The sequence below is a fragment of the Urocitellus parryii genome (genome assembly GCF_045843805.1).
Source record: "Urocitellus parryii isolate mUroPar1 chromosome 13 unlocalized genomic scaffold, mUroPar1.hap1 SUPER_13_unloc_10, whole genome shotgun sequence".
In the NCBI taxonomy this organism is placed as follows: domain Eukaryota; kingdom Metazoa; phylum Chordata; class Mammalia; order Rodentia; family Sciuridae; genus Urocitellus; species Urocitellus parryii.
In genome coordinates, this window is record NW_027551762.1 from 935,867 (window position 1) to 945,062 (window position 9,196).

Genomic DNA, 9,196 nt, shown 5'->3' on the forward strand with positions numbered 1-9,196 from the left:
CAGCAACCTCTTCAAAAGTTTCAGGAGCAAATACACAGAAAGCAGATAGAAAACCCCAAGATAAAAATCTGCCGTGATGTTGGTTATAAATAATGAACAGTGGTTTCCATACTTTCCTGTTGCCACCTGGGTGCCTGCAGTGCCCAAGGCAAGTCAGATCTTCAACAGAGCAGCCTCCCCACAGATTCACTCTCTCTTCCTCCATGCATTTACCTTAAAACAACACATAAAATTTTACATGTTCCTTTATTTTCATAGGTGTCATTTCTTATCAAGTTATGGATGCGTGTGCGTGTTTGTGTGTATGTGTTGGAAACATAAATATAATACAATTCATTTGAAATCAACATTTTGCTTTGTGATCTACCTTATAAATGAAATCCTGTCCATGTCCTCCAAGCCTACAATCCAGTTGGGAAGTTTCTTCCCATACACCATACACATCAGTGCATACACATCCGTTAGCTGACTTTTCAAAATTCTTAAACAGCAGACATGAAATCAGTGGTCCGCTTCAGATTTCTGATCCATATTGTAACACATACGTTATAGTTAAAACCACAGTATAAATCTAATGTAGAGCCAGCAGGATGTGATTTTTCATTGTCAATTACTCTGGCAAATATTGTGTAAGAATAACCACCTTAGCAGAAGTATAATGAGGGGCATCTTGCAAATTATCAAAAGTTGTCTAAGTCCTTACATTTTGGGGATCTTGTAAATATTACTGCTGTATATCTTAAATTGATACATTCAAAAATTACAATCATAGAATAGATAGTTATCTCTTGGTAGCTATGGGTGATTGTTTCCAGGACCACCACTCCCACCCTACATACATGCCAAAAATCTGTGGATGCTCAAGTTTCTTATAGAAAACAGGAGAGTATTTGCATTTAACCTATGCACATCCTCCTGAACACTTTAAATCATCTCTAGATTATTTATGATACCCAATACAATATAAACATTGTATATGACTCTACTATATTGTTCAGGGAAAATGACAAGTAAAGAAGTGTGAATATGTTTAGTATGGATGAGATTTGTTGTTTTAGTACTTTTGATCTGGAATCGGTTGAATCCATTGGTGTGGAGCTCACAGGTATGGAAGACCAACTTTGTCAGCAAAAGGAAAGGCTTCCATTTAGCTTCCAGATTCTCTTAAGTATAAAATCTCCAAACCATGTGGACCATAACAAAACTGATTTCCAAGTAAATGTGTCTTATAACATAAATAAAACTGAGTATAGATGGAACGTGGAAATGAATGTATCTAAAATGTTCTATTAGTACATACTAAGGAAGACATGTTGCCAGTGCTGGATGGCACCCTCCCTGAGCTGGCAAGAGGCCCACAGTCTCCACAGGCTGGGTGGCGCCCATGGATCTTGGCAGATCTCACTGGGGGAAGAAAACGCCAGGTTGACAAGCTTTATGTTCCCTGTGGGAGACACTGCTTTGTAAAGTTGCCATTTGGGAAATATCCATCCCTGAGATCTCTCAAAAGAAGATCTCAGAGTATCTGAGAGGATAATTGAGGATAATGGGACTAAAGATGATATGGGACTGAAAAAGATTATTAGCTCTGTATTGCCTTATTGAGCTGGATAGAGAAAATTAGCATATGGGACAAAGATGGCATTTCTGAATAACGTCGTCAATCAGTGCAGCACTAAAGCAAGTTCAGAAAAGGCAAAAGATAATAGGTGCAATGCAACTTGCACCAGGCATGAAGCGCCACATTCCTTGCAGCCAAAGACTTCAACACTTGGGAAAATGTCCACCACTCCTCTAGACCAGTTTCTGAACATACCTGAGGGGCCAGTGTATCCTTCTCGAAGTGTCACAGCAGCTAAAGCTTCAGCAGATCAGTTTCAAAAATGTAGAACCAGACCTTGTTTTCCGATAACAATGATAGTAGTCATAGTAATTATTATAGTAATAATAGCAGCCAGCATTTGCTGAAAAATCGCTATGTGCCAGGCATTTCTCTAAGGACTGTATATATGGTTTTCATCGGTTAGCACTCCATATTAGATAGGTTTGATTATTTCTTCCATTTCTAGATGAAAAAACTGAGGCACTAGTCAGTAATGATGTAAAGAAGTCATCATTTGACAGTGTAGATTCAGAGAGACATGGAGTAACTGGTATTTAATTCATTCTCTATGCTAAGCTGGTGGTCATGTACTTCAAAGGGCTATGTAAGTCAGCTTTCTGTTAATGTAATAAATAATTAAGAAAACTCAACTTAAAAAGAAAAAGGGTTTATTTTGGCTCACAGTTTTGGAGGGTTTAGTCCATGAGCAATAGTCTTGCTGCTTTGAGTCTGTGAAGGCAAAGTGTATGATGGCTGCAGAACATGGCAGAGGAAGGCAGTTCAACTCAGGGCTTGGTGTGAATTCAATGGCATTCTCCCCATGGCCAACTGTTGAAACTCCCACAATATTTCTAGAGTCCCATGGGATGGGGAAACCATCTTTAAGTGTCTATAAGTGTACCCCCAAATAAGCCTTGGGAGACGCTTATCCCAAACAGCAGGTATTCACCCAATCAAAATGTATACTCATGTGGCTGAGCATTGCAGGCACTTTGTCTTCTCACCAGAACATTCTCTAGCTCTTTCAGAATTCATTCCCATCATGCTCATATTGGGGATAAGTTTGCAGAGCAAGCAGAGCTCCTGAACACTGTTATCAGAACCCTGGTGGGCCAGTGGGGTCCTTCAAGACGGACCTGTGGAGACACCAGTCCTGCCCCTCAAGGTAGGCAAGACAGAGGAGAAAACAGCAGTTATAAACACAACACCACGGAAGGGCGATCAGAATAGAGGACAGAGACCAGGGAGTGGGAGAGGTGGAGGGAGGGGGAAGCAATGGGGAGGGATATTGGTCAAATTATGTTACATTATGTTCATGAACTACTATGTAGTGGCATAGCCCGCCGCTTGCACCACTGTAACGCACCAATAAAAAGATAAATAAAAAACAATGTCACTGGCTAATGACTGGTGTGCTCCAGTCAATCTGGTATGGAAACCAGAAGGCTGGATTTGGTCCGGCCATGTGGATGTTGGTATTGAAATCCAGGGGAATGTTTTCTGAGTTCTGATGTGTGAAAGAGGACTCTGGTTCTCTACCCTGGCTGCATACCTGAGAATCACATGAGAGCCTTAAAAAAATATAGGTGTGGGACCCCAGACCAGACCAGTGAAGTCAGGATTTCTGGGAGTGTGGAGTAGGAGCATTTGGATTTTCAAAAACTCCCCAGGTGACAGCAACATGTGGCTGGGATTGAACACTTTGTATTAAATATTGTCCAGACAACTGAAGTTCCTTGGAGAGTAGGCACTGGAAGTCTCAAAACTGGGATGGAGCTCTTGACATCTCTGGAACTGAAGGACTAGCTTGGTAGGCATGAGACAGGGCAAGCAGAGAGGATGCTTGGTCAGGTGCCCTGTTTGCTGGGATGGTTGTGTCTCCTCACCAGGCCTCCAGAATGGTAACTTTTGAAAAACTCTGGGCAGTCATTAAGCCTGGTAAGAACATGGAAGATATTCAGAGAAAACAATAGTCAATTAACAACACAGTATTATCTAAAACTGAGGAGTGTTTCTTCACCTTTTAGTTAGGACCCCAAAATGAATTATATCAGAGAGAGGGAAGGAGGGGGGGCAAGCACAAGCTCTGAACCTCAAAATTAGCGATGTATTTATGTCAGTGTTCTGTAAACTAAATATTTCTTATTCACATTCAGTAATTAGCTGCTAATTTAAAGCTCTGTCCTCTTCTCTGATCCCGCTATTAGACTTATGATGAGTTTGGGTTTAGAGGCTATTTAAGTTTCTTTAAAAAAAAAAAAAAATGTGTTTGGTGTTTTCGTTGTTGTTGTTGGTCAGACCCCGTTCAGAGTTGAAACTTCTTTGGTTAGATACGGACAAAGCTTCTGGAAGTCCAGCCTTATTCTTCTTGTCAACGCAGGTGGATAGTTACTTGTGCGCTCATCACCACTGACTGCCCACAGAGTTAATCAAGCCCCTGGCTACTCTCCTGCAGGGCATTGAGTGATTCCTGGGTTTGGGCAAGCTCCAGGCGCTCCGTGTGTACAGGATGCCTCGGTTCGCAACTAGAAACACAGTGCATGCAGAGATAGGGGTCTGAGGAGCCCGTAGCAACTCGCGGCGCGGAAGAAGGGGTGAGCCAACAAGCGAAGCCCACCTGGTTGGCAAGGCCAGGCCTTTCTCTGCGCGCCTGGTGCAGATGGAGTTCGCCCTTTGCGCGGGTGTACTGCGCCTGCTTAAATAGTCGCTCAGGGGCGGTCCTGGCGGGCCAGCCCCGAGCCGCCTTCCCATTGGCGGGAGGACACGCCCGTCCCCGAGTGAGGGCTGCCAAAGTTTCATTGAAGGTGGAGAAGTGTGCGCCCGCCAGGGAGCCCAGGCTGTGCTGCGGCTAGGGCGAGGCTGCACCGCGGCGGGCGGGGGGCGCGCTGGGCATCCGGACGGCGTTTGAGTTTTCTTTTTAAAATTGAGACAGTGGAGGAGGGAATTGGCATCTGATCTACCCGTTTTGCGCTTTCCTGCCCACGCTCACACGATTCCTTCAAGTGCGGGAGGGACTCGCAGCGGACAGATAACTGGAGCCCAGCGGTGTCGGGAATGGTCCTGTGCGCCTGGCTGCGCCCACCTTGGTCTCTCTGGCCCGAAGCTGGGGGGGCGCAGAGGCTGAGCTGCACCACCACCCGGGATCCACAGCCTGCTGCTTGAGGCCGCGGGCTTTAGGACGAGACTCCGGGTCCGCGGGGCAGCTTCCAGAGCCAGGCGCAGGGCGGCGCGCGGCAGCCTGCGTGGGCAGAGGGGCCGGGGCCGGGCAGCAGAGACTCGTTGGCTTCAGAAGGGTTCTGCGCAAAAGGCTCCCCGGCCTCCCCTGAGCGACGCCCCGGGAGCCCTGCCAGAGGACTGCACTCCGTCTTCGCCCCCTTTCCGCACTGTTCCAGGCCCCTAGGACTCTCCCAAACTGTCCTCCTCCAGAGCCCCCGCCCCGGCTGCCACTGAAGAGGCCGCCGCCACCGGAACCTGAGTTCTACACTTAATGGGCCTGCCGCAAAGGGTCGGACGCCTGGCTAGGTGGCTGCCAAGAGCCTGGTGAGAGGCTGCCCAGAGCCCTGCGGGCAAGGGGCAGCTGAGAGCGCGTTGAGCGCGCCCTCGGGGCGGAAAGCCCGGAGGCCAGCGCAGAGGCAATGCCTGGGCGGCTTGCTGGTGGTAGGAGGCCCTAGGAGGGCATGGGCCTGGCGTCCCAGCCCTAGGGACCCTCGAGCCTCGTCCCTGCGCTGGGAGTCGCTGAACCGACGCGATGGCCTCGGAAGTGGTGTGCGGGCTGGTCTTCAGGTTGCTGCTGCCCATCTGTCTGGCAGTAGGTGAGTCTAGTGGGCTCCCCAAGGTTACTCGGGGACTGTGAGGAGGGCTTCTTAGTGGGGACTTCCTAGCAAAGTTTAGGGCACTAGTGCTCCTGGATTCGATTCCCAAAGCGTGGGCCAGGTGGCAACAGCGACAGCCGTGCTGTCCTTGTGTCACAGTAAGTCTCTCTCACTTCCCGCTCTGGGGCAAAGGACCGGTGTCTCCCTTCAACGTCCAGCTGCAGAGTCCCGGTGACAGAGATCTGCTGCAGGTGCTGGAGACCGTTGTGTTGAACCTAGCCACGCGTGGATTTTTTCTTTTTAATAAGCAGAGTACTGCCTGTGCGCAGAGGATGCAAGTCGCCTGGAAGGCGGCAGTGACTCCCCGGTAGGAACCTGAGCTTAGACCTGAGGCCCCCTCCTCCAGGATGTCCTGGGACAGGCAGCACACGGTGCTCCATCCAGACCACAGACCACCAGGGGCCATCTCTTCCCTACCCCATATCCTAGTCACCCTGTAGGGAGAAGTGAAAGATCCAATGGAGTTTTTTTTGTTTGTTTGTTTGTTTTTTTTTAAGAAAAACAGGGACTAGGCACCCCGGGAAAGCCCCTTTTACAAGGGAAGTGTTGGATGCTGGGGCTGAGAACCTATCTAGTCCTGCCCTCCCTCTCTGGGCACTTAGAGGGTTGGAAGCAGGCTTGGAACTCCTTGGGACTGGCAGGGTGAAGACCCGGCCACCGAGAGCCTCAGGGATGCCCAGAGGAGTGCCTCACTATTCTACAGGCTGGCAGGGTGTTGAAAGGATGTAGGCGTTGGTCTAAGGACCAGCCAACGTCTAGTCATGAGGGAGTTTCTGAATTTCTTCTCAAATCCTGCATGTTATGCTGAATCCCACTCCTAAGACTGATAATGGGGCCATGGGACTGTGCTTGGCTTTTCCTCTTCCCACTCCAGAGCTAGAGAATAGAACACTTTACCAAGTAGCAATTGTGTTTACAAAGAGAGGGTGGTCTTTGCACAAAAGGCCACCTTTGTGCCCCTTGCCAGAGGTTAATGACTCAAAATCACACCTGTGTTAAATCTTTTCTTTGTTCAAGAGTATGAAATCCCAATGCAAGCCATCGACAGGATATTGTAGTGGAGTACTAATTAACACCTTTAGATAGCAAAGTGTCTGGGAGACTTGAGCAGGAGAACCCTCCACGGAAAAGCCAGCTTGGGCAGCAGGAGGGACTCCTATGGGGTTTGCTGGCCTCATCCTCAAAACTGCATTTCAAGTTTCAAGGCAGGACCATTTTCCAGGGATCTTTGTTGTCAACAAACTCACATACAGGAGGAGCTCATCTTCAGCGAAACTGACTTGGAGGTTGGTTTGGGAAAGGTTCTCTAGGCACTTTCAGCACAGTGGGTGTCTCTGTTTGGCAGTCACCTCTGCATCTGGAGCCTGGCAGAGTGCCTGGCACATTTAGTATTTGCTGATTGGAAGCTAGAGCCTGAGTTAAGGAGGGGCTTTTAGAGAGAGGGCCGACTTGTGGCCAATGCTGACCAGAAGGGGTCCTCAGGAGTGGCTCTGGGGTCAGAAGCTGCTCCCTCCCCTCTCTGACCTACCATCTCCTCCTTGTTCCCCTCCTCCCTCTCCCTGGGCACTTGCTGGGTTCTGTGACTATTAGAAGAATAAGACATGGTCATCTGCAGCCAGTTCGGTCCATTCTGTCAAATGAGAGCGGGAATGACCCGTTGATTGCCTGTGACCTCTGCCTAAGCATTGGCTCCTATTGGACATCTTGCTTGTCCCTCATCTGGGAGGCTGGAGCCTAATTATCCTGACTAACCTGGGGTTTTCCACTCCCAGAGGCCCTTTACCAGGATTGTTGCTCTGGCACAGAGTGGGAGGTACAAAGCCCTGGGCGGAGGCCCCAGAGCTTCCAGAGCCCCCAGGGGAGGCAGAATAGGGGCTGCTGCCCGCGGTCTGGGGTCATCCTCCTCCTGGCCTCTTGCCTCATCCCGCCTCTTCCATGGCACCCACCCACCATGGAGGAGTCACCTCCTGCCCGCCTGAGCCCGCAGGTTGTGGGCTTTCTTGGTAGAAGCAGGGCTCCCAGGTGCCAGGATAGTAGCCCCGCCCCCTCTGTTTCCTGGACCACAGAGTCAGCCCAGGGGATGTTGCAGCCTTAACACGGTCTGCTCCTTCCTGCTTGCTCACACTTCTCTGTGGGTGGGCGTGTGTTCATGTGTATGTATGGAGTGTAAGAGTGTATGTGTGTGTGCATTTGAGTGAGCTTGTGTTTGAGTATAAGTGTGTGAGTCTGTGTGTGTGAGCATGTGTGTGGAGTGTTATGAGTGTGTGAGAGATGTTTTGGATATGTGGTGTGTTGTTTTTTGTGTGTGAGATGTTACGAGTGGGAGTGTGTGGGGATGTTTTGAGTGTGTGTGGTGTGGAGCCTAGTGGTGTCCCCAGCTCAGCCTAGAGCCTGTTGTTTCCCCAGGAGCCTGCAAGGCGTGGGTTCAGGGAGAGCAGGGGCTGGCTGCCCCAGGAAGGCAGAGGAGGAGAGCATCTGGGGATGCGGCCCTAAATCTCCGCTGGACTTTTGCTACTGCCTGGAAGACAACCCACACCTGGAAGGCTAATGGTGCCTTCCAATGGCTGAGCTTCAACAGGGTGGTGGCTGCCACCTTGATTCTCTTCTTGAGGAAGTGGAGATTTCAAGGTTATTGAAGGGTTTTCTGATCTATCTACTCTCAGGGGGCTGCTAAATCAAGCATCCAGCTTTCTTAACATCCTGGGCAGGGAGTGCAGCAATCTGCTTGCCCTTAGAATGGATCTCACACCTTCCCCATCTATTCTGATCTTGGGCAAGGCAGCCTTCAAAGTCAAGCCCTGGCAGAATCCTGAGGCTGGCTTCCCTTTAAACCCCCATTTCTGTAGCACTGAGGTGGAAGCCTCCGCCCTCATGTCTTCACCTAATGTTGGGGGTGAGAACCAACTGTCTTGTGTTTAATCTGTTGCTATTTTTTTTCCCCTGTGAAAGAAATGAAAGGGCAGTGATAAGTGATACCAGGGCTCTTCTATGCAGGTGTTATCAGATTCTTGAGTGTTAAAAGCAGACAAAACCATAACAGAATGTAGTGTTCATCATCCAAAATGAACATGTGCTGACAGATGTGCCTATATCTATAGCCACCACAGATTTGAATATCTCCAAAAGACCTGTGACTTCTTGGTGGCCCTCAGAGTTTTCCTTATGCATAATATATGAAAATGGCAAAAACCTTCTGTAATATCATGCGGCCTTTCATAGTGATAGCAGTAAAATGGTCTTTGTTGAGCACTTTACAAATGTCTTTTCTTTTTACACAATTGTTTTCCCACCCATCTTTAAGTACATGACTGAGTTTGTTCCAAGGTTAGGAGGGACTAGGGATATTTTGATCACTGGCTCCAACCGGTTTATTCCATCTTGCCTAGGGTTGGTTGGAGTTCCCCAAGGTCTTGTCCAAAGAGCCAGCATACTCACATTCAGGGAGGGAAGAGAAGGGAGGACACTGGACTTGGACAGTACCAAGGGAGAACAGAGGACAGAGACCTAGGTAGCTCCCCACCCCAGCTCCTGCTCCCCCTAAATGGAGGGTGAGAGGTTAGGAAACAGCAGAGAAATAAAGGGCTGCATAGGTTACAGTGTTCCCAGGAAAAATTATACTTGGAAAATATTGCAATTCCAGGAATATTCTTTAAAATTCCCTTTGGAAATAGCTGCATTAAAATCATAGTAAAAATATGTGGTCACTTTTGAAATATGTCTA